This window comes from Macrobrachium nipponense, chromosome 20 (genome assembly GCF_015104395.2).
Source record: "Macrobrachium nipponense isolate FS-2020 chromosome 20, ASM1510439v2, whole genome shotgun sequence".
Taxonomy (NCBI): Eukaryota; Metazoa; Arthropoda; class Malacostraca; order Decapoda; family Palaemonidae; genus Macrobrachium; species Macrobrachium nipponense.
Genome location: NC_061089.1, coordinates 58,828,937 through 58,851,591, shown reverse-complemented (window position 1 = coordinate 58,851,591; position 22,655 = coordinate 58,828,937). Strand labels below are relative to the sequence as shown.

General features: G+C 34.4%; 1 protein-coding gene and 2 non-coding genes across 3 annotated transcripts in view; 2 read left to right on the top strand and 1 right to left on the bottom strand.

The window, feature by feature from the left end:
- Nucleotides 1-22,655, bottom strand: part of LOC135226282 (mediator of RNA polymerase II transcription subunit 30-like) — a 642,192-nt gene that overhangs the window by 262,624 nt on the left and 356,913 nt on the right. The window lies entirely within an intron of this gene.
- Trnak-uuu (transfer RNA lysine (anticodon UUU)) lies at nt 2,502-2,574 on the top strand. The gene has a single exon. It is a non-coding gene; the product is annotated as a tRNA-Lys (tRNA).
- Trnak-uuu (transfer RNA lysine (anticodon UUU)) lies at nt 9,160-9,232 on the top strand. Its single transcript has one exon. It is a non-coding gene; the product is annotated as a tRNA-Lys (tRNA).

The following is a 22,655-nucleotide window of genomic DNA, read 5'->3' as shown; positions in this document are numbered from 1 at the left end:
GAACTGGAAAACAACCCTTTGCTTCGCCCCTATTCATACTTTAATTAGAGAAATTTAAAAAATTAGTCAAAAATGCAAGCATCATGAAGTGACCATGCAACAATATATATATATACATATATATATATAATATATATATATATATTATATATATATATATATATATATATATATATATATAATCATCATGGTGGGAAATGATTTATAGGATAAAATTCTGACAGGCTTTACTTTATCTAAGGAACCTTCTTGACTGCTAATACATAGTTGTAGACATTTGCATTGCACATGCTAGGTTGACAGTATAAACAAACAGACGATGAAAAATATTTGCACGTAAGAGAAGGAATGGCCCTAACCTCACTTCTGACAAAGGGTAAGTGTCCTATTAATTCACCTTATTTCGACTGCAAGAGGGCTGGCTCACATTGCATTCCTTAAAATCTATACATTTTGCATATTACCTCTGTGATAACTGGATGTTCATAGTTTTACAAAAGTTTCAATATGAAATATAGATTTAATGATATTCCTTTCGAGCTTCAGGGAAGAAGATTTTCTAAGAACTATCAGCCAAGTATGTGAAAACTTCACTCATTCATTTCAAAAGAAATATGCAAAATATATAGATTTCATGAAGTATTGTATGCCTGTACTTTGTGAAATAAATGTGATCCACGGGCATGAATGAAAAATAAAAGATTGATTTCCTAGTAACATAGCTTCAGTCGCAGATGAGGTCAGGACTCCTTCTTCTCACAGGTGCTCATATTTGATCTCACTTTGTATGTTCGTTTTTACTGGCACTCTACCAATATCTATTGCACATCTCTGCCACTATGTATCAGTCCTTTGGAAGACATCCAAATTAAATAAGACGAAACCGTGATTTCATACGTGAATATAAAATTCATATAAATTCATAAACATGTATGTATACAGTATATATGCAAATATACACAAACAAATTACACATAATGCCTATAAGTAACTGCACAATGATGAGAGTGCAGAGGAAGAAAAAGAAAAAGAGAATGGTTAAATGTTAAGTTTGTACCCGGTAGAATATTTTTCTCATTTTTGAAATACGAAATTCAGCCAAGACAGCTAAATGAGGAGTAAGTTCCACCGTTGTTTTCCGTACAATGTTTCCGATATCTCAACATAATTCAAAGAAGAATTTATCGATTCCAAAGGTTAGTTTTCATATTTATCTTCCGCGTAACATACCTAGAAAATCACTGAACAAAACAAATTATCAGTAAGATTATGAATTCGAAGTAAGCTAAAGAAAAATAAGTAACATTTTAATCTTATTTAAAAGGGACGTAATTTTCCTCATGGTCTAAGTATTCTCTGATACGGGAAAATGTACCTTATCAGAAAGTAACCGAAACTAATAACTTGAACTGCATTGTAGGGAATATGATTAAATGTAATATGGTGAGGTATGTTCCTGTATAAATGATTCAAGATAAGAAAATTCCGTATTTATTGGTCTCTATTTTGAGTATACTGTCTCCGTAGTTACAGAGACTTAGGCGATTAATTATTGTTCACAAAAAATAATTTTATGTGCGATAGTGCGTAATAATGAGATATTTTACCCACGTTGTGGAGATCTTTGAAAATTATTTGTCATATAGATATAGACAATTAATATAATTCTCACTGTTCTTTAAGGTCTACAATGATATACTGATGGAAGCAATAGTAAAATCTTATAAAACTTTACTACTGCTTCCATCCGTATATTATTGTGTACCTTAAAGAACATTACTTGTGCAGTAGTATAAGTGTCAAAATTAATATTAAAAGTCTGCTTTCTAAATTGTCATCCGTTTTCGTACAGCCGTTCACATTTTTGGAAATGGTAATTTCTTAAAAGAAAAGGACCATCTCATTTCATGAATTCTTATTTACTTACAAAAGAAGCAAACAAAACCAGATATAAGTCCATAATCCTCGCTAAACCCAACGCGGTACTACTCATAAAAACCGTCTTCCACTGATGTTAACTCACGCACAGAAGGGAAATCTGATATTACAGTAAAATGCCATCCCTCTTGAACTTTAGTCATCAGTAATACTTCCAGCAATTTCACAGACAGTTCGGTTTAACTTTCTTTTTACTTTATTTCTTGATGCGTGATCCATGCAATGTATTTTCTGTCTAAGTTTAATGAACTTTAAGCGCAAAATGGATAGAGGGATGCAAAAGACATGTGCAACAAAGATCGCTGACATAAGGTTAGTAAGAAGGCAAAAATATTTAAAAAATTATAAAATCATAAAAATGTTTATAGTTGCTAAAGGTTATTTCATGTTTCAACAAAATGAAAATGAAATCCTGGATGAGTGAACATTGTGATGAGTCCAAAGCTGGGGAAGGGGTAAAAAAAAAATGGACTTATCAATCTCAAGAGCACGCCCCTCCCGAAATGCGCGACAGTTATTGTCTTGATTGTAATTTATTTAATTGTTTTTATCATTTGATAGAAGCCCGGATAGCTCAGTCGGTAGAGCATTAGGCTTTTAACCTAAGGGTCCAGGGTTCAAGTCCCTGTTCGGGCGATATCTTTTCAGATTACATCCAGAAAAAAATGGTAAAAGGTAAATGCAGTACCATAGATATTGAAAAATAATAAATTGTACGCCTTTCATTATATATTCAAAACATAATTAAAAGCTGTGATATGCTTGAAGTTACAGCTGTATGAAAAATAGAAAAGCCTTCACAATTAATACTCAAAAGGTGAAGAAGACTTATTTTGGGTAACTATTTGGTACAGCATACTCACACCTACCATCTCATACTGTACTCACTATGTTATTGTGCATTTTCCGGTCCCTCCGAAGTTTATACACGGATACTATACTCTTTTACTAAACACATTAGAAAAGTGATACCTACATATTTTTCTCTCATGGTAAGAAAGCTCCAATCTACTTGATGAAACTTTTGGTTTGCTACAAATAACTAGAAAGTCTGAGGGAAGTAAATTTGAGCCAGGCTGCTTTCAAATAAGTAGCCCTTGATGCAATGAGGGATGTCTCGACTCCCTGGAAACCTCCAAATTCGATCCCAGTGAACTCCGTTTGTAAATGCAGCTTTTTATAGAAACCAATTATGTATATAATAATTTAATAAGCTTTGTTTTTCAACTTGGTGATTAGGGTTAAATTGTACTATAGATATTTTGTCCGTTTTACATGTAAACATTGTTCAGTCTATTAGCGATTGATTCTTAGCGAATCAATCGCTAAGAAAGGGTGGAAAGTAAGATGGAAGAAAGAGAACAGGAAAGTAGGTACAGTAAAAGGAATGAAAGGGGTTGCAGCTATGGGTCGAAGGCACGCAGGAAAGAACAATACCACTTACGGGGTATTGCTGAAGGGGGATAGAACTGGATCACAATAAACTTACTAAATCTTTCTACTGGCTCACCAGATTATCTGGCATACGTGATATCAGTTTTAATGTTTTTTTCGGGGCACACAAGGACATTTTTTCTAATGACTAAAAGTGTAAGCATATCATCTAAAACCCTGAAGACACAGCACCTGTAAAACCGTAGCATAAATTATAGTCTTTTCAGTTCCTATCCATGTTCCACCATTACCCACGCTTTTATTGACGAAATCTTAAAAGATAAAGCAACAAGAAAGGTCCTTACCCGTGACTGATAGCTAATCAAGATATTAAAAAACCATAGGTTTATTTAGATGTATATATATGTATGTATGTATGTGTTCATATATATATATATATATATATATATATACCTAAATAAATTTAAGGTTTTCATAATCCCAATTAGTTATCTAATTAGATTAAATTATATATATATATATATATATATATATATATATATATATATATATATATATATATATATATATATATATATATATATATATATATATATGTATACATACCTAAATAAATTTAAGGTTTTTATAAACCCAATTAGTTATCTAATTAGATTAAATTATGTATGTATATATATATATATATATATATATATATATATATATATATATATATATATATATATATATATATCTGATTAATTACAAGATTACATTAGTTACACATACATACATATATATATATATTATATATATATATATATATATATATACATGAATATACGTATGTATAGTGTATAGAGAGAGAGAGAGAGAGAGATAGAGAGATAAGAGAGCAGAGAGAGAGGAGAGAGGTAAAGAAAGAAATAAACTGCCGCAGATACGAGAAGCAAGCGTAAGGTTAGGCAAAATAATGTTCTCAGCCTTCACATTTTTTTCACATTACTAACCCTCCCAGGTATCCCTTTACCTATTAAGGCGTCTTTCACTTTCAAACTTATAAAAACGTTAAAAAGCAAGTGGAAAATTTTCCTTTAGGGTTAAAAATAAGGAAAATGTGTGCAAGATAAGAAAATGGCAATAGTAATAATAATAATACTGAATGTTTCCATAAGTACATAGACAAGCAATTCAAGTCGAAGATTAATGTACTAACTTACCTGCTTTCTAACTTTAGCATGTAAATAATTAATTAATAAATCTACATCTCAGGAATGAGGAAACTAATCTTTACCTTGAAACAATTAATTAAAGGGGTTGCAACAACATCAAGAAATTCATTACAGTCTTATATTCGTAAAACTCTTCTCAGTTCCCGGATTTCCCTAAGCATAAATTCGCGCGATTTCCTTAATGCTTTTAAAATAAGCTTAATCCTTTAAGCGCTGAGTCCCATTCGGATTTAGAGTAAGCGAACCGGGAAGTTAAGGAGTCTTTGTTCTTATTATTGTCTTTCTAAGAACGGAGGGGATTCAATTATGACAAGAATATACACGCTATGACTTTCATGCTACGAACGCTGAATAAACAAAGAGGGTCCTGTTTACAAAAGTATAAAGGCTTCATTACATGCACACACATGTATATACTATATGCACACTATATATATATATATATATATATATATATATATATATATATATATATATATATATATATATCTAATAAAAGAAGCCAATAAAAACACCAAAATATAGAGAGAAAAGTACTATATTTCAGAGACTGCTGTCTCTCTTCAGGTATATGAATGAGAAAAGTTTACAGGAAAGGTGGTATTTATACCAAGAGATCCATCCACAGGTAAGCCAATTTAGGTCACCCCCGCTGATAATCTTCCTTTAATCTTCTTAAGCGTTGGTTGAATGAAAACCTTGTCAATCACATCTGAAACCCATGCTCCTTTTGAGATGTTCATTACCTGCCTCTCCTTTATTAAGGCCGATTCCATCATTTGACTCTTGTACCGGCAGTTGCAGCTATAAATTATACGTGACAAATTCCAGTTTATTCTATGGTTGTGTTCATTTATATGGTTGAAAATAGCTGAGTTCTGTTGTCCATACCTAACTGGCCGTTTGTGTTGTATTAATCTCTGGGGAAGTGATTTTCCTGTAAATCCTATATAAGGTTGGTCACAGTCCTGGCATGGGATTTCATACACCCGTTTCCTTGGGGAATGTCTTTTGTTGGACGGTCATCAGGGATTTGGCTAAGGTGTTTTGAGTAAGTAAATGCAAAAGGGTTAGATTTTCCGAACCACACTAAGTCATTGTCTTAATGCTGTCCAGGTGAGGAATTATCTTATTGTTGGGTGTCTCTTTGGTCTTGTTTTGAGGGGGTCGATAGAAAATTACGTTTGCTTTGTGAATTGCTTTCTCAATTATATGGTCAGGATACTATAAAGACGAAAGTTGCTTACGAATTAGTTCAAATTCTTTTTCCAGGAAATCTGGGGAACAAATTCGTAAGGCTCTTAAGAACAGGTTGCTGGCTACACCTATCTTGATAGCAATGTCGTGATAGCTAAAGTAGTGAATGTATGAAAGTGAGAACACAACCATAGAATAAACTGGAATTTGTAACGTAAAATTTAAGCAGCAACTGCCGGTACAAGAGTCAAATGATGGAATCGGCCTTAATAAAGGAGAGGCAGGTAATGAACATCTCAAAAGGAGCATGGGTTTCAGATGTGATCGACAAGGTTTTCATTCAACCAACGCTTAAGAAGATTAAAGGAAGATTATCAGCGGGGGTGACCTAAATTGGCTTACCTGTGGATGGATCTCTTGGTATAAATACCACCTTTTCTGTAAACTTTTCTCATTCATATACCTGAAGAGAGAGACAGCAGTCTTTGAAATATAGTACTTTTCTCTCTATATTTTGGTGTGTTTATGGGCTCCTTTTATTAGATGGAATTCTGTTGTAACAGAACATTTTTACCAGTCATATATATTATATATATATATAGTCATATATATATATATATATATATATCTATATATATATATATATATATATATATATATATATCACACACACACACACACACACACACACACACACATATATATATATATATATATATATATATATATATATATATATATATATATATATATCTTATGTGAACACATTTGAAAATGAAATAACCAGAAGTTCGTCAGATTATGATTTATTACTAAGTGAAGGAAGAGCATGTAGACTGCAGTAACGAAGAAAGCAATTTAGATGAACTGTCTCCTCCGAAATTGTGCGAAGTAAAGTGGGATAATAAGAGGTGGGAAATCTATAAGTGCGTCAAAGATACAGCAGAAAGGCTTAGAAAAGGCTGCAAGATGAATTCGGTTGCTCTGAAGTGATTTGATTACGATGGGAGAATGGGAGAGCGTAGCCCGTTTAATACTGATTTTCATCTACAAGTGTTGCTAGATAGGAGAGTTAAATCCAGAAAGAAAGTTTAATGACTAATTAACTTCAGTAATAAGCACAAATGGAGAGAACAGCACAGTATGTGCATGGGAGCGTTCAACCTACTACTAATCAGAACCGTATATAGAGAGAGTTTGGCCATGGTCGGAACCACTTATTCAAGGTCACTGGCTGATGGGAGCCATCTTGCCTCTGTCCGACTGCCCTGACACAGTCAGAACCGTCACGCCAGAAGCACGTCGCACACGGAGAAACGTTTCATTAATTTTCGGTAAATTACATACTTTACTCCAATGGTTGGCTGTGTAGCACTAGGCTGTTCCTTGCAGTATGGACAGGGTAAAAGGATGCACAGATTCCCTAGAAACCCAGAGAGACGACGGCAATGGGAGATTAAAGTGAAACGAGAAAATTTAAAAGCCCATGACAGATCTTATTTATGTTCGGAAAGTTCAAGATTTTTCCTCTTTGCTTTTCATATGTGCAACATTTGCATTTTTACTGGTAGTAATATAGTATATGACTAAATAACATATTTTCATTGCTGATATTCAGGGCTGTAGTTAACAATGATTTATTCTATCTTTAGGATCATTTTGAGGATGATCAGTACGAATCGGGAAGAGCTCATGACCTTAAACGCCTTAAGTTATCTGCTGTTCACAAAATCAAAATCCCCGTGACAATTCTGGCAATAGTACTGATGCTACCAGTAGCGATTCTACCAATCTTGTTGGAGAGTTACGAGAAGCAGCATTAATGAGGACGATACAAAATCTCCGAAAGAAAGATAAAAAGGCACAAGAGAAGAAACAGGAAATAGCGTCTCAAGGAGGAAACATTAAAACCTTTGGTTTTGGATATTTTGAAGCGGCCCCATGCCACTGGATTGCATGTTAGTGCCATCACATCAGACATGGGGAGTGCAAATCGGGCCCTTCTAAAGAGATTTGGTATTATCTGTTCCGGAAACTGTAGCATAGTTAATGGGACCGCTCATCCTATTAGCAAAGAACAATTCCTTTACTTCATCCACGATGTACCACATATCATAAAGAACTTGTGGTCATGTCTAGTGAAAGGCAATATCATTATTCATTTGAGTGACGACAGGGTAAAACAGTTTGATTTGCCATCAAAGGAGGTGACAGCTGAACATGTCAAAAGTTTTATATCTTTTCAGGAAGGTAGAGATCTGAAGCTTGCGCCAAAACTCTCTGAAACTAATGTAAATCCATCACATTTCGAGAAAATGAAATTACCAGGCGCTTTAAATTTCGTTAGCAATTCGGTAAAAGCAGGACTTCATTACTTGGTTGAACGCGAAGAATACAGTGAAGGCTTGCTTACAACAGCTTGGTTCATTGGTTTGATAAATAATTGGTTGATTTAATGTCAAGTAGACATACAATCAGGGCACTAAGTAATGTCAATGAATCCTGTTATAAGAAAGCTATACTGCATCTTCAGCAAGTTGTAATAGTGTTTCTTGAAATACGTATTGGAGTTAATGTACAGTGGAAGCCAGTGCAAACTGGAATGATATTGTCTACCACTTCCATTCTTAATCTCCAAAGCAATTACTTGGCTAAAGGTCACAAATTTTTACGGACATCCAGATTCATTCAAGATTGTCTAGAAAACTTTTTTAGCTCCATAAGACTAAAAACCCAGTGCCAACTGCCTTAGAATTTCGACAGTCTCTGATATTGATATCAGTTGCACAATTTCTGAAATGCTCAAGTGCGAGTAATTATAACGTAGATGACAGCAAGTTTCTAGCTTTCTTTCTTAATATATATATATATATATATATATATATATATATATATATATATATATATATATATATATATATATTAGTTGCGGACATCTTTATGTAATGACCTTTTATAGCATCAGTCACGTCTTATTTCTGTACACAAGGCTTATTAAGTAGCAGAGCCGTATATAGAGTTTGGCCAACCTTTTGACAGGGCGCCATCTTGCTCCTGTCATGTTAAGCCGCGCTCACTCACCTGAGCGATGTCTCAGCTTTTCTCTCCCTTTCTCTCTCTTATCATATGCTGCTGATTGTTAACTGAAGGTTTCTATCAAACATTAAGATGTTTGTCAAAACACTCATGATAGTTTATAACATTATTACAGTTTTAATTTTAAAATACGTATTATGAAATATACATGGTTTCAAAATTCACTGTTTACCTATATTCATTATAGCTTTTCCCATCATCATACTCTTACTCCCCAATTCACTGCCTTTTGACACAATATATATATATATATATATATATATATATATATATATATATATATATATATATATATATATATATATATATATATAATGTCACAGCCCGGATAGCTCAGTCGGTAGAGCATCAGGCTTTTAACCTGAGGGTCCAGGGTTCGAGTCCCTGTTCGGGCGATGATTTTGGTACACTTGCGGAGTAGAGATATAATATATCATTTGTGATGGGCAACAGCTGAAAGGTCTTTACCAAAAGCCGACTACAATGTGTGGGACCAATAATAATGAAAGGAAGTTATGTTTGGGAATGAATGAATTATGAAATATACGTTACAGAGCAAAGCAAAGAACAGGGCACTTTCAACTATTAAGAGAAAAAAAGGGAGTTGGAGTGATTGGACAGCAAGATAAAAAGAACCGTAAAATAATTGGACAGCAAAATAAATAGATCCAGAAAATAATTGGATAACAAGATAAAAAGGTCCAGAAAATAATTGGACAAGATAAAAAGATCCAGAAAATAACTGGACAAGATAATATGATCAAGAAACTAATCAGACAGCAAAATAAAAAGATCCAGAAAAATAATTGGACAACAAGATAAAAAGGTCCAGAAAAATAATTGGACAACAAGATAAAATGATCCAGAAAATAACTGGACAGCAAAATAAAAAGATCCAGAAAATAATTGGACAACAAGATAAAAAATCCAAAAATTAATTAGAGTGCAAAATTAAAATATCAACAAAATAATTGAACAGCAAGATAAAAAGATCCAAAAAATACCTGGACAGCAAGATAAAACGATCCAGAAAATAATTGGACAAGATAAAAAGATCCAGAAAATAACTGGACAGCAAAATAGAAGGAGCCAGCAAATAATTGGACAGCCAAAGAAAAAAATCCAGAAAATAATTGGACAGCAAGATAAAAAAAATCCAGAAAATAATTGGACAGCTAGATTAAAAAAATCCAAAAAATAATTCGATAGCATGATAAAAAAATTCAGAAAATAATAGGACAGCAAGATAAAAAAAAATCCAGATAATAATTGGACAGCTAGATAAAAAAAATCCAAAAAATAATTCAATAGCATGATAAAAAAAATCCAGAAAATAATTGGACAGCAAGATAAAAGAAAGTCCAGAAAATAATCAGATAGCCAAATAAAAAGATCCAGAAAATAATTGGACAGCAAGATAGAAAAAACTCCAGAAAATAATTGGACGGCAAGATAAAAAAAAATCCAGAAAATAATTGGACAGCTAGATTAAAAAATAATAATAATAATAATGACAGCAAAATAAAAAAAATCCAGACAATACTTGGACAGAAAGATAGAAAAAAAATCAGAAAATAATTGAACAACAAAACGAAAAAAATCCAGAAAATAATTGGACAGCAAAATAAAAAAATCCAGAAAATAATTGGACAGCAAAATAAAAATAAAAAAAAATCCAGAAAATAATTGGACAGCAAAATAAAAAAAAAAAAATTCAGAAAATAATTGGACAGCAAAATGAAAAAAAATCCAGAAAATAATTGGACAGCAAAATAAAAAAAATCCAGAAAATAATTGGACAGCGAAATTTTTTTAAAATCCAGAAAATAATTGGACAGCAAAATCCATAAAAAAAATCCAAGGAAATAATTGGACAGCAAAATAAAAATTAAAAAAAAACTCCAGAAAATAACTTGACAGCAAAATTAAAAAAAAAATCCAGAAAATATTGGAGGCAAAAAAAAAAAAAAAATCCAGAAAATAATTGGACAACAAAATAAAAAAAAATCAGAAAAATAATTGGACAGCAAAATTTTTTAAAAAATCCAGAAAATAATTGGACAGCAAAATAAAAAAAAAATCCAGAAAATAATTGGACGCAAATAAAAAAAAAAATCCAAAAAATAATTGGACAGCAAGATAAAAAAAAAATCCAGAAAATAATTGGACGGCAAAAAAAAAAAAAAAAAAAAAAAAAAATCCAAAAAATAATTGGACAGCAAGATAAATAGATCCAGAAAATAAATGAAGTACAATGATCCAAAAGTGATACTGGAAGGAATCCCTAGTTTCACTTAGAATTAATAGTTATAGAGGTTGGGCAGCATGACTGAAGAAAAGTAATGGAGGTAAGATGGCAAAAAAAGAAGAGGGAATGGATGAAAAGCGAAAGGATATGTAGCAAGTAAGTGGAGCTAGGGGTCGACGGGACACTCCTACAGTTCTCCGCATGAGGTAAACTGACGGTCCTTGCCCCCTATGGAGGAGATATCTGGGAATGCCGGCTCATATAAAATTCCAAAATGCTGTTCGTCCATGTCACACTGACAATACTTTTACACATTTGAAAAGCAAATTTATGTAATCAAACATTACACATATACTCATCACTGTTTTTCAAGTTAGATTCTGTATCCCAGTAAGGGTAAATAACGAGAGAGAGAGAGAGAGAGAGAGAGAGAATTTTTAGCCGTGACGTAATGACAGTTGTATCGTTTGCTCACGTATCTCTTGAGATAATCTTAGGGTTACGGGGAGCTACTCTCCAGGTATCAAGCCTTAGGGTTTAGAGCCTCAGCGGCGTGGTTGGTATGGTATTAACGTCCCATCTCGGTGGTCGCGGGTTCGATTCTCGGCCATTCCATTGAGGAGTGAGAGATGTGTATTTCTGGTGATAGAAGTTCACGCTCGACGTGGCTCGGAAGTCACGTAAAGCCGTTGGTCCCGTTGCTGAATAACCACTGGTTCCATGCAACGTAAAAGCACCATACAAACAAAACCAACAAACAAAGCCTTAGGGTTTCAGAAATTATTTCAACAAGAAAATGCTAGTCCCCACGCCATTATCTACCCTGTGTGCGACCCACCACAATTGGATAATTATCAGGTACTTAATTCACTCGGTAAATCAGGCACAACAGGTTGCCACGGAGCGTTTCTAAAACGCTGAGCATCATCGGTAGGGAACACAGCACGGGCTTTCTGCGAGAGGTTACGTAAGTAACGAGCTCCGTTTCAGTTCCGTTTTCTCTTTTGTATTTCCCGCTTTCTTTCTCATTTTCCATTTTTTATTTCTATATTAAGGATAAATCGTATCTTTTTAATACGATCCATTTATTATAGTTGATACCGGTGCACTACATACCGGACTTTACCACAGCAGATATTGGAAAAAATGGGATGTATCTCTTTCGGCTTCGTGTGACTCACTATGATTATTATTAGTATTTTTATTATTATTTTTAAAAGAAGAAGAAGAAGAAGAAGAAGAAGAAGAGAAAGAAGAAGAAAACTGCGAGATACCTAGTATGTTTCAGCAAGGGATAGACGGTTTTACCAACTTGCCAGGTGATGACGATATGCTTCAACCCCGTAGGAGCGTAGTGCCGTCAGTGCACCTCACGCACTGCACTGTAGGCATTACTAAAGGCTCTTTGCAGCACCCCTTCATCCCGTAGCTGCGACCCCCTATCATTCCTTTTACTGCACCTCCATTCATATTATATTTCTTCCATCTTGCTATCACCATCTCTAAACGATTATTTCACAGTTCAACTGCGAGGTTTTCCTCCTGTTACACCTTTCAAACATACTTACTGTCAATTTCCGTTTCAGCACTGAATGAACTTAAAGGTCCCAAGGCTTGGCCTTTGGCCTAAACCCTATACATTCCGATATGCTTTTTTTTTTTCTTTGATAAACTAAACCGGACACTTAAGACACTCTACGGGAACGAAGTTACACTTTTCGACAAGAATAAGTACCCAATAAGTACCCGAGGTTCGTTTATGAGATGCTTTACTTTAGTCACGCAGGGGTGGCCAGACATTTGGACTCCGAAATCTACTTAAAAGAGTGAAACTCTTTTACGATCGACCTTACTACATAATCACATATTATTACGTGGGAAATTTTTTAAAATAAAACATGAGTACAATTGCCTCACAAATACACACAAACATATATATAAATAAATAAATTAAATATATATATATATATATATATATATATATATATATATTTATTTATTTATTTATTTATATATATGTTTGTGTGTATTTGTGAGGCAATTGTACTCATGTTTTATTTTAAAAAACTTTCCCACGTAATAATTATGTGATTATGTAGTAAGGTCGATCGTAAAAGAGTTTCACCAGTCAATCGCGGCCACTTCTTTGGTCCGATCGCCGTTCCCCCACAGTCTTATATAAAAAAACAAAAGCACAAGTGTACATACACGTATGTATATATATATATATATATATATATATATATATATAGTATATATATAAATGTATATATATATATGTATATGTATATATATATATATATATATATATATATATACATACGTGTATGTACACTTGTGCTTTTGTTTTTTTATATAAGACTGTGGGGGAACGGCGATCGACCAAACAAGTGGCCGCGATTGACTGGTAGAACGCGACCGATGTTTGGCCACCTCTGCTTTAGTGCAAAGTATATAGAAAATGGGACTCCCCATTCTATATAGACCTTGTTTTAGTGTGTAATACACTCTCCAAAGGCAGTAACGCATGATTGATTGATAGGCTGATTTATGTATACTCAAACTGGCATCACATCTAGGTTATTGACGCGCGATAAAATTAAATATTAAAAAACTAAATTTTTTTTAAAGGAGTTTCATATATGAAATACCTAATTTATACATACTATATATATATATATATATATATATATATATATATATATATATATACTAATGACAAATAACATTGCCAAGACTAGGTCTTGGAATATTATTTGTCATTAAGCTAAGATTTCTAAGCAGCCGCCCAATTAGAGACTATATATATATATATATATATATATATATATATATATATATATATATATATATATATATACATACATAATCATATCTGAAATTAAACATATTCTATACATAAAAACAAACATACTGTATATGAATATGAACTAAATTTGGTTGAGCAGGCCCGCCTCCCTAATTAAGATATATAACTGCTCTACATTACAATCCTCCCCGAGAATCGTAGCAAGGATAAAATGTCCATCTCTATAACGAAGATAGCTGGAGGTAAGTCTTACTCTATGGAAGTTACAACCGGAGCTTGGACCAAAGTACTTCGTTTAGTTTCCATAAGGGGCTATGGAATGGAATATACAAAGTTCAGCCCAACGGCCAAGCACTGGTATCTTTGAGGTCATTCAGCGAAATGAAATTGAGAGTAGGTAGGTTTGAAAGGTGTAACAGGAGGAAAACTTTGCAGTTGCACTATGAAATAACCGTTAGGAGAGGGTGGATAGCAAGACGAAAAAAAAAATATTTGAACGGAGGTACAGTAAAAGGAATGAAAGGGGTTACAGCTAAGAGCAGAAGCGACGCTGCAAAGAACTTTTAGTAATGCCTACAGTGCATCGCTTGAGGTGCACTGATGGCACTACACCCCCTACGGGGTCATAAGGATCCATGCTGAGAAAAGCTGGCCCTGGGCTGGACGAAGGCAAGTACATGAACATGGAGCGTATCACCCGCAGACTACAGGTGCTATGGTTATTACACATAAACTTTGAGCTTTATATACTGAGGTAAGAAAACATAATGCCCTTGGCAATTTGGCCCTATTATCGAAAAGGTTTGATATTAAGGGAAAATTATTTCCTATCTTTCGTTATTCACTATTATCTGTTCTTTGGTGACCCCCATCATGAAAATATAAATGACTAAATATGAAATTCTGCAAAAACGCAATCTTAGACTATGAGCAACAAATCCACAGTACTTTTTATTCCCCTTCTCGAATGTAAATTGTTAACAAACACGGTTTTGTTGTTGACACGCCGAGAAACAAGGTGAAAAGAAGTAACTATAAGAATTCCTAATGAGCACATTAGCTTATCATATGTCTGACAAATTTCACATTCCACAGATTTCAATGAAACATTAAGGGCTAAATATTAACACCAGGCTTTCCATTGGGAACTTTACTTGCTGACTATTTCCTTGAGGTTTAAAATCGTGTCAGATTCCACACGTGAAGGTAATATTGACTTCAAAGCACTGTTCACAATTCTTCAGTCACTTGAAACTAGATTAGTTTGAATGAAAAAACCTTACATTTATTTCTGAGCTGGCTCATCATAAAATAAAAAAGAAAGTCCAAGGTATCAGCAATGTCCTAAATCATTTTCCCTTGACGCTCACCATTAAAAACAGTAAACAGTAAATAAAACACCTCCCCTTTCACACGGATAATGTTGCAAGATGCAGAAGGGACGAGACCGAGGTCACGAAACTCTTGCCCGATCAGCAACATTCATTTATGCAAGCGGAAGTGACAAGCAGAGGGAATCACGTGACTCTATTGTTTAGCAAATGGCTGATGACTCTTTTATGCTCCGGTTATCTTAACATTAGGTTATTAAAAGCGATTACAGGCATTTTATGGCGTCGTTCTGAGAGATTACAAAAGAAGAGTTTCCCGTTTCACATCCTGTTCCGCTGCGTTTGTCGAGCCTCGTTCTTTTCAACGCATTGTTTACTGTGCGCAAACTGCCGACGGGGCTGAGATTCGACCGCGATACAGGAGCCTCTCTTATTTGATGAGATCAGAAATATTATTAGACTTATCTGCTCCGTAGAGAGAGAGAGAGAGAGAGAGAGAGAGACTGATTTTTAATATCTCTTCCATGTAAGTCTACATCTACATAACTATCAATCGTTCTCTCCCTCTCTTCTCCATATAAGTCTATATCTTTATAACTATCTATCCGTCATTCTCTCTCTCTCTCTTCCATATAAGTATATCTGTGTAACTATCTGTCAATCTCTTACTCTCTGTATGTATTGATAGGCATATAGATAGAGAGATAGATAGCTTTGCGCACGCACACTAAAGTATTCATCTCAGCCTATCATGTCGTACATAGGCCTGGAGGGGGTTTCGCGTCGCCTGAGGAGGTGGGAAATGGCATTTTCTCGACGCTGTCAATCGGGCAGAGTAAACGAGATTGCGGTGTGTTTAGGGATCTCCAGAGAGATGGCTATCGCTAATGACGAGCGGTTTTCCTTTTCATCCGCAGCCACCCTAATCCATATTTCCATCTCCCTCCATTCTTCCGCGCGGAGGAGAGTCACGTGTCATAAGCCAGATCGACAGAGGGACAGGGACCTACTACGCCCCGTCGGGAGCAGGAGGGCAGCTGAGTGACTGGCGTAAGGTCCTACCCATTACAGATGACGTCGAACAACGCCCTCGCTCCCTAGGGAGTTCCGGCGCGTTCCCGTTAGCGTCTGTAAACGTCGCCTGTCCCGGGTTCGACTACGACGCTTCGCTTTGTTGTTTGGAATTGCTGGCATTCTCTTCACGATACGTCCCTCCCTCCCTCCCTCCCGGCAAACAAAAGTCCTTCTGTCATACAACGCGTGTTTGTTTGTTTCTTAGTTTGTGCGTCATTTCTTTCACCTAAGACGATGCCAAGTAGCTGATTGTCATGTCATTATTATCTAAGGTCTATAGATCTAAGAAATTCAAAATATCGTGAAAAACAGTTTGTGTAATAAATATCCACAATTATATAGTACATTATAATACTGTGTAAAATACAAAAGTAAAGACTTTCGAATACCTGAACGGTGTTTCCTCATCAGTGATACGTTAAAATACCTATTATTATCATTATGCAGAAGATGAACCTTATTCATATGGAACAAGCCCACAAGGGCCATCGACTTGAAATTTAAGTCTCCAAAGAATATGACGTTCATTTGGAAGAGATGACATGAGGTAATTATTATCACTCAGAGCATCATCACGAATGTCCGTAGATTTTATGAAAACCAAAACCCGAAAATATCTAACAAACCTAAATTTTAAAATGTGCATTGTCTCGTCGCTTTGCGTAGATAGCAATATATATTATATAAAAAAAAAAAAAAAAAACTAGTTTAAAAGAGGAGTAATAAAAACGACTGATTCCCATGCCCAGAGTCACCCGTCCGTGTTTGACCTCGGGTAGAATTTGACCCCCTACGTATGAAACGTCAATAAAAAGTAACATCCAAGGGCGATGCTCCTCTCCTATTATCACGTTACAAGGGATAGTTTTAGTTATCGTCATCTGACGTTTCACCTCGTCTCAATATGAGATGACGCTCCTTAACTTTATATGAGAGTACAGTGATGCTCAAATCTCATGCGACATGACTCCATAGGATTTCGTTCAAAATTCACTAACTGGCAACCTAACATGCTCCATATTTATTCTTTATTTCAATGCGAAAACGTGAGTATCGCATACGCTAGGACCATAATATGTTTCATAAGAGTGAAATCTGCATATATTTAAAAATTGTAAGAAAATGTCAAGTGTAGCCAAATTCCAGAAAAACCCTTACGAAACATTTTCAAAACTTTCGTTCACTCATTGCTGAAGCATCTGACAAAAAACGAAGTCGCCATGAAACCTCAGTTCAAATGTTAAATAAATAAATAAAAAAACATTGTAACATTAATAATGCTTCCAAAGCAAACATAAAATTTGAAATAGTCCTATTTGATTGTTTTTACCCTCAACGCTGAGAAAATGTAAATATGTATATACAAAAGTAGAATGCGCCACCGATCTAACCTGTGATGAGATGTTGAGAAGGAGCATGTGTGACGTATCAGTGTCGGGTGCAACAACAACCACCTGGTATATAAATAGGTCTACAATGAGTCGCGACCATTAAATTATCTTGAAAACATTTACTTTATGTGTTTAAGGAATATTTGGATTTTCATACATAATTATTTGTTATCTTTCTTAATATTTCAAAACTGATAGCATACTAGCAAATATTCGCTTATTTGTCAAAGCCAAGATATTATTCCTAGGCTTAGGTGTTAGATTTCTTTACTTTACGTTTAACATTCACATCTCTATATTAACAATTTCTGTCCAGAATGCAAATGAGGTTATCTACACATTCTTGCACTTCAAGTTACCTTGTGAAAGAATAAATTATACATCAAAAGCGAGCAGAAGGACTTTTAAGAAAATAATATTGGAAACCAGTTGAAAAACCAGTGTTCCATATGCCTAGATATTAATACTTATGATATTTCGATTATAGCCATCTTCTCCATATAACCAAAATCATTATCATCTTTTATTCTTCAAAGAACAGGTAATCTCTGCAGATAAAAACATTAGTAAAGATTACATCTCAGAAAGCTTGGATTAATTTTCTAGGCCTATAAATCATTTTGCAACATACAGGCAGCTTAAACACAGCCTGAAACTTCAACATTCAAAGAAAACTGGTTGTAATTCATATTCCTCAAAGAACAGATGATCTCTACAAATAAATTCATGAGTAACATTACATCTCAGATGGCTTAGATTATTTTGTAGGCCTATAAAACATTTTCCAACATACAGGCAGCTTAAACGCAGCCGAAATCTTCAACATTCAAATAAAACTTGTTTTAATTCATATTCCTACATTGAAATTGTTGTTATGACTGTTGAGCTTATTAGGTCTACTGTCATAATGCTGCAGACATGGTTATGTTGACCAGTCCGAGGAGCATGTTAAGTGTGCTTTCATTGCTGGCACCGCTAACCTTATCACACCACACTTGAACTGAGCAACGTAAAGATAAAAAAATATCAATTCAAATCACACAAATTAAGAATTATACCAATGCATAAAAGGGATCATATCTATTTAACCATAAGGAAAATAAGGCTAGCTGTGAATTTACAAACTTTTCGACATGAATAACATTACAAATGAAAAAAAGAAAAAAAATAGCACTACTTGGCAACATCACGCGGAGTCTGAGAATATGGACGATAAAAAAAGAATCATGTCGCATGAGATTTGAGCCCCACTGTACATTACATAATTTTTGGAAGTAATAGCTGGTTCCACTTTGTCTTCCATTTTTTCTTTTGTAAGAGCAAAACCTATGCAAAGTAACTTCTCACTCTAACACACACCCGAAAATAAGAAAATGAAGAAAAACGAAGAAAGGTAGGGCTTAATCACGGAGAAATCTATTGACCCGCATCTTGAAGACAGAAAATTTATAAGGGTCAGGGAAAAGAGAAGCAAGAACAGAATTCCAGAGCTTATCAGTAGAAAGAACGGTACAGCGGTGGAAGAACTATGTAGTCCTAAGAGGATTACACATTTGCAAGAAGTATTATGTAAAGAGAGATGCCCTGTAGGGTGTTACGAGGCAACCTCAGAAGAAAAATTCTCGTCTTGAGTCCAACGGAACATTGACCAAAATAGTACCTGTAGATATGAGAGAGAGAGAGAGAGAGAGAGAGAGAGAGAGAGAGAGAGAGAGAGAGAGAAAGGAAAAATGAGATACAAGTGAGCTCACTGACAATACGGATTTGCCTTAAATTCAATACTATCAGGGAGTAAGAGGAGAGAAGTGTTACAAATGTATACATACATACATACACACACACGGAGAATATTATCTATCAAAAAATATGCCATGAATTTGAAGCTATTAATATCAAGCCTGGCAAAAAGTCTTGCCATGCTTTGTTAAACAATAGAAATCTAGCGCACTGTTATGAATATACAATGTATCTTGGTGTGATCAAATATAGCTTAACCAAAGTGCGATTTCACCCCCTACTGCAGATCATCTTTGTCTAAGGAACGACTTCAAATTGGAGAAGAGTTAATAATCATAAAAATCATTGCTTTATGTGTAAGATTTATAAATCAAGGCAACTGTAAGGATTGAAAACAACAACTATCCCAGAACAAGTAAAGTACCAAGTTGAAAAAAAATGAGGACAGGGGAAATAATGGATCTAAACTTTACTCGTAGAGGAAGAAAGGTTATTGGCATAGTAAAATATGGAAGCAGGGATAGAGTCCTGAAGCTTGCTGGTAAAGGGGAAGACGCAGTCACTAACACAAATGCTTAGCGATGTGGATATCAGAAAAATCTTCAGATTCGTACACCAATTACGGAATAAGGAAAGGTGTGTATGGTGTACTGCACGGGGTTTTTTACAGAGAATCCCTCCGCGACATAAGAAGAAGAGCTGAATCTAACACGCTTGGGAAAACCCCATGATTCCCATACAGACAACTATCTTATATATATATATATATAATATATATATATATATATATATAATATATATATATATATATATATATATATATATATATCCGACACCAACCCCTAGAGCGATTTTTTTAATACGAATGATCAGCCAAGACGAGCGGGAAAATGTGATGAGTTTTTCAAAACGTGTTACAAATGAGGAAAGGTAGATCTCACGGGCTCCCAGATTACCTCATCATAAATCTATTTGAAAAGAGGTCACGGGGTCATTCAAATGAAATCCTGTGTCATTTTATACTGAAAATATACTTATATAGCTTTGCTAATTAATACTGTAACCTACATCCACCGACTTAGGAATTAACATACATTGCAAAATAAAAACAAGTGTATTTGCCTTTAGCTGATTTTTTTTATTTGCGTTTGCTGCAACAGAGCCCTACAAAATTATGAGCAGGTCATATCGTTAATCATACTTGCTGACTTACTGGATATATAACTTGACGATTTATTCCGGAATTTAAGACCGTTCCATTATTGTAAATTGAGATGACAAAGTCCCCCTTTACAATTTCGCAAACAATATTTTATCATTAGTCTCGCGCATATGTCTAAGAATTTGTGTAATTCATTGAACATTTGGCTAAAAAGCGTTGTAAGTTTAATGATTTATCATTATTATTATTTGCTAACTAATACCTGGATATTTTTTAAAAGTTTCTTTCGTTATTTATTTATTTATTTATATTTATTTATTTATTACTCATTTATTGTTACATAAAGTGTGTGAACTTTATTATAATTTTCTTTGCTTTATAATTTCCTTTGGGACATCTGACTTTATAATAATAATAATAATAATGATATGCCAGTGGAAATTATACCCATAATCATAGGAACACTAGGCACGATCCTAAGATCCCTGAAAAGGAATCTGGAAAAACTAGAGGCCGAAGTAGCTCCAGGACTCATGCAGAAGAGTGTGATCTAGACGGCGCACATAGTAAGTAAGTGATGGACTCCTAAGGAGGCAGGATGCAACCCGGAACCCCACACTATAAATACCACCAGTCGAATTGGAGGACTGTGATAAAAAAATAGTAATAATATCAATAATAATTTTATTATTATTATTATATAAAATGGCAAATGTCTCTAAGCAAAGTACATGAAAAGGAAGAAATGAAAATAAAACTCACAACATATTGATAAAAATAAATAATTAATAAGTAAATAAACAAAGAAATTACCAAATAACTATCTAAATAAGTAAATAATATAAAATAACTAACCAAAACAAAGGAAGTACGACTAAACAGAAGTCTATGATAATACAGGCAATGCTACACCTCGAGGTTTGAGATCATAGGTTGCATATTCAGTACCTGGTACACGGCAATAAGCTTTACCATATAAATGAAGAAGGGACGATCAGGCCCCTTTTTAACTGACCTAGGCCTATCGTTAAACACCAGCCAAGGACCCTTCTAATTTACACAGTAACTGGAAAAAGAATGTTTTTTTGTTTTACAGGACGCTGTTTTACTCTGTACAGACAAGAAAGGTATTCAGTTCATGTTGCAGCAGTCTACTAGCAAGGTGACCATCACCCAAGGTTATTGCAGAACGCGATCAGTCAATCAGTCAAGTCATTTAATCAACTTAACTGTGATTTCTCCCTATACATCTAACTCCTCACACTGCATCAAAATTCACTTTCCAATACAGTTTCCAAGTTTGTTTGGAAACGTCTTTCAAACAAACATATCCTCACACAAAATAACTGAATTTTTTTTGGAATCCTGAGAAATTGTAACCGAGGGTTACAAACGTATGAAGAGTGTAAAAAAAGCGAAACTGAAATCACAGGTATAGTGATTGCTATAAAGACTCTTTCAATTTGCTCAACCTCAGACCGGACTTTCGGCTAAATAAACGTAGGCGTGATTATATTAAAATATAGATTATGCAAGTAATATTTGGATCAGTTACATCTAAGTCTTTCACACTCCTCACTGATTTAACATACGACCAGTTCAACACCATGCTATAATAGCAAAGTATTAAGAGTAATGAATAACATTGTTATCTAAGGTGAAAAAATGTGCGATTTTTAGCCCTCCTAGGCATTCCAAATACCGATGTAATAGTGACTTTTGGCATTGCTGTTTGATCTGCGGTGGAATACAGGACTATTGAACATAAAATGGCCGATGAATTATTACTCCAGGTTTGCTATTTCAAGGCAGAAATAAAATAATAAATAAAATTTGCATAATATACTTGTATTTAAAGTATCGCATGTATAAATATACAACTATATGAGCTCTTGGATCTGTTTCATCTTATCAGATGTAGATTTTACACTGAAATTCGTAAGATCATTACCAAAATAGAAGATGAAAGATCACTACCTCGGCTGCAGTAATCAGATGTCAGAGAATGAGAGCCTCAAGAAGAATAAAGGTACTGAACACTTGGGAAAACTGATAACTAACGTTTT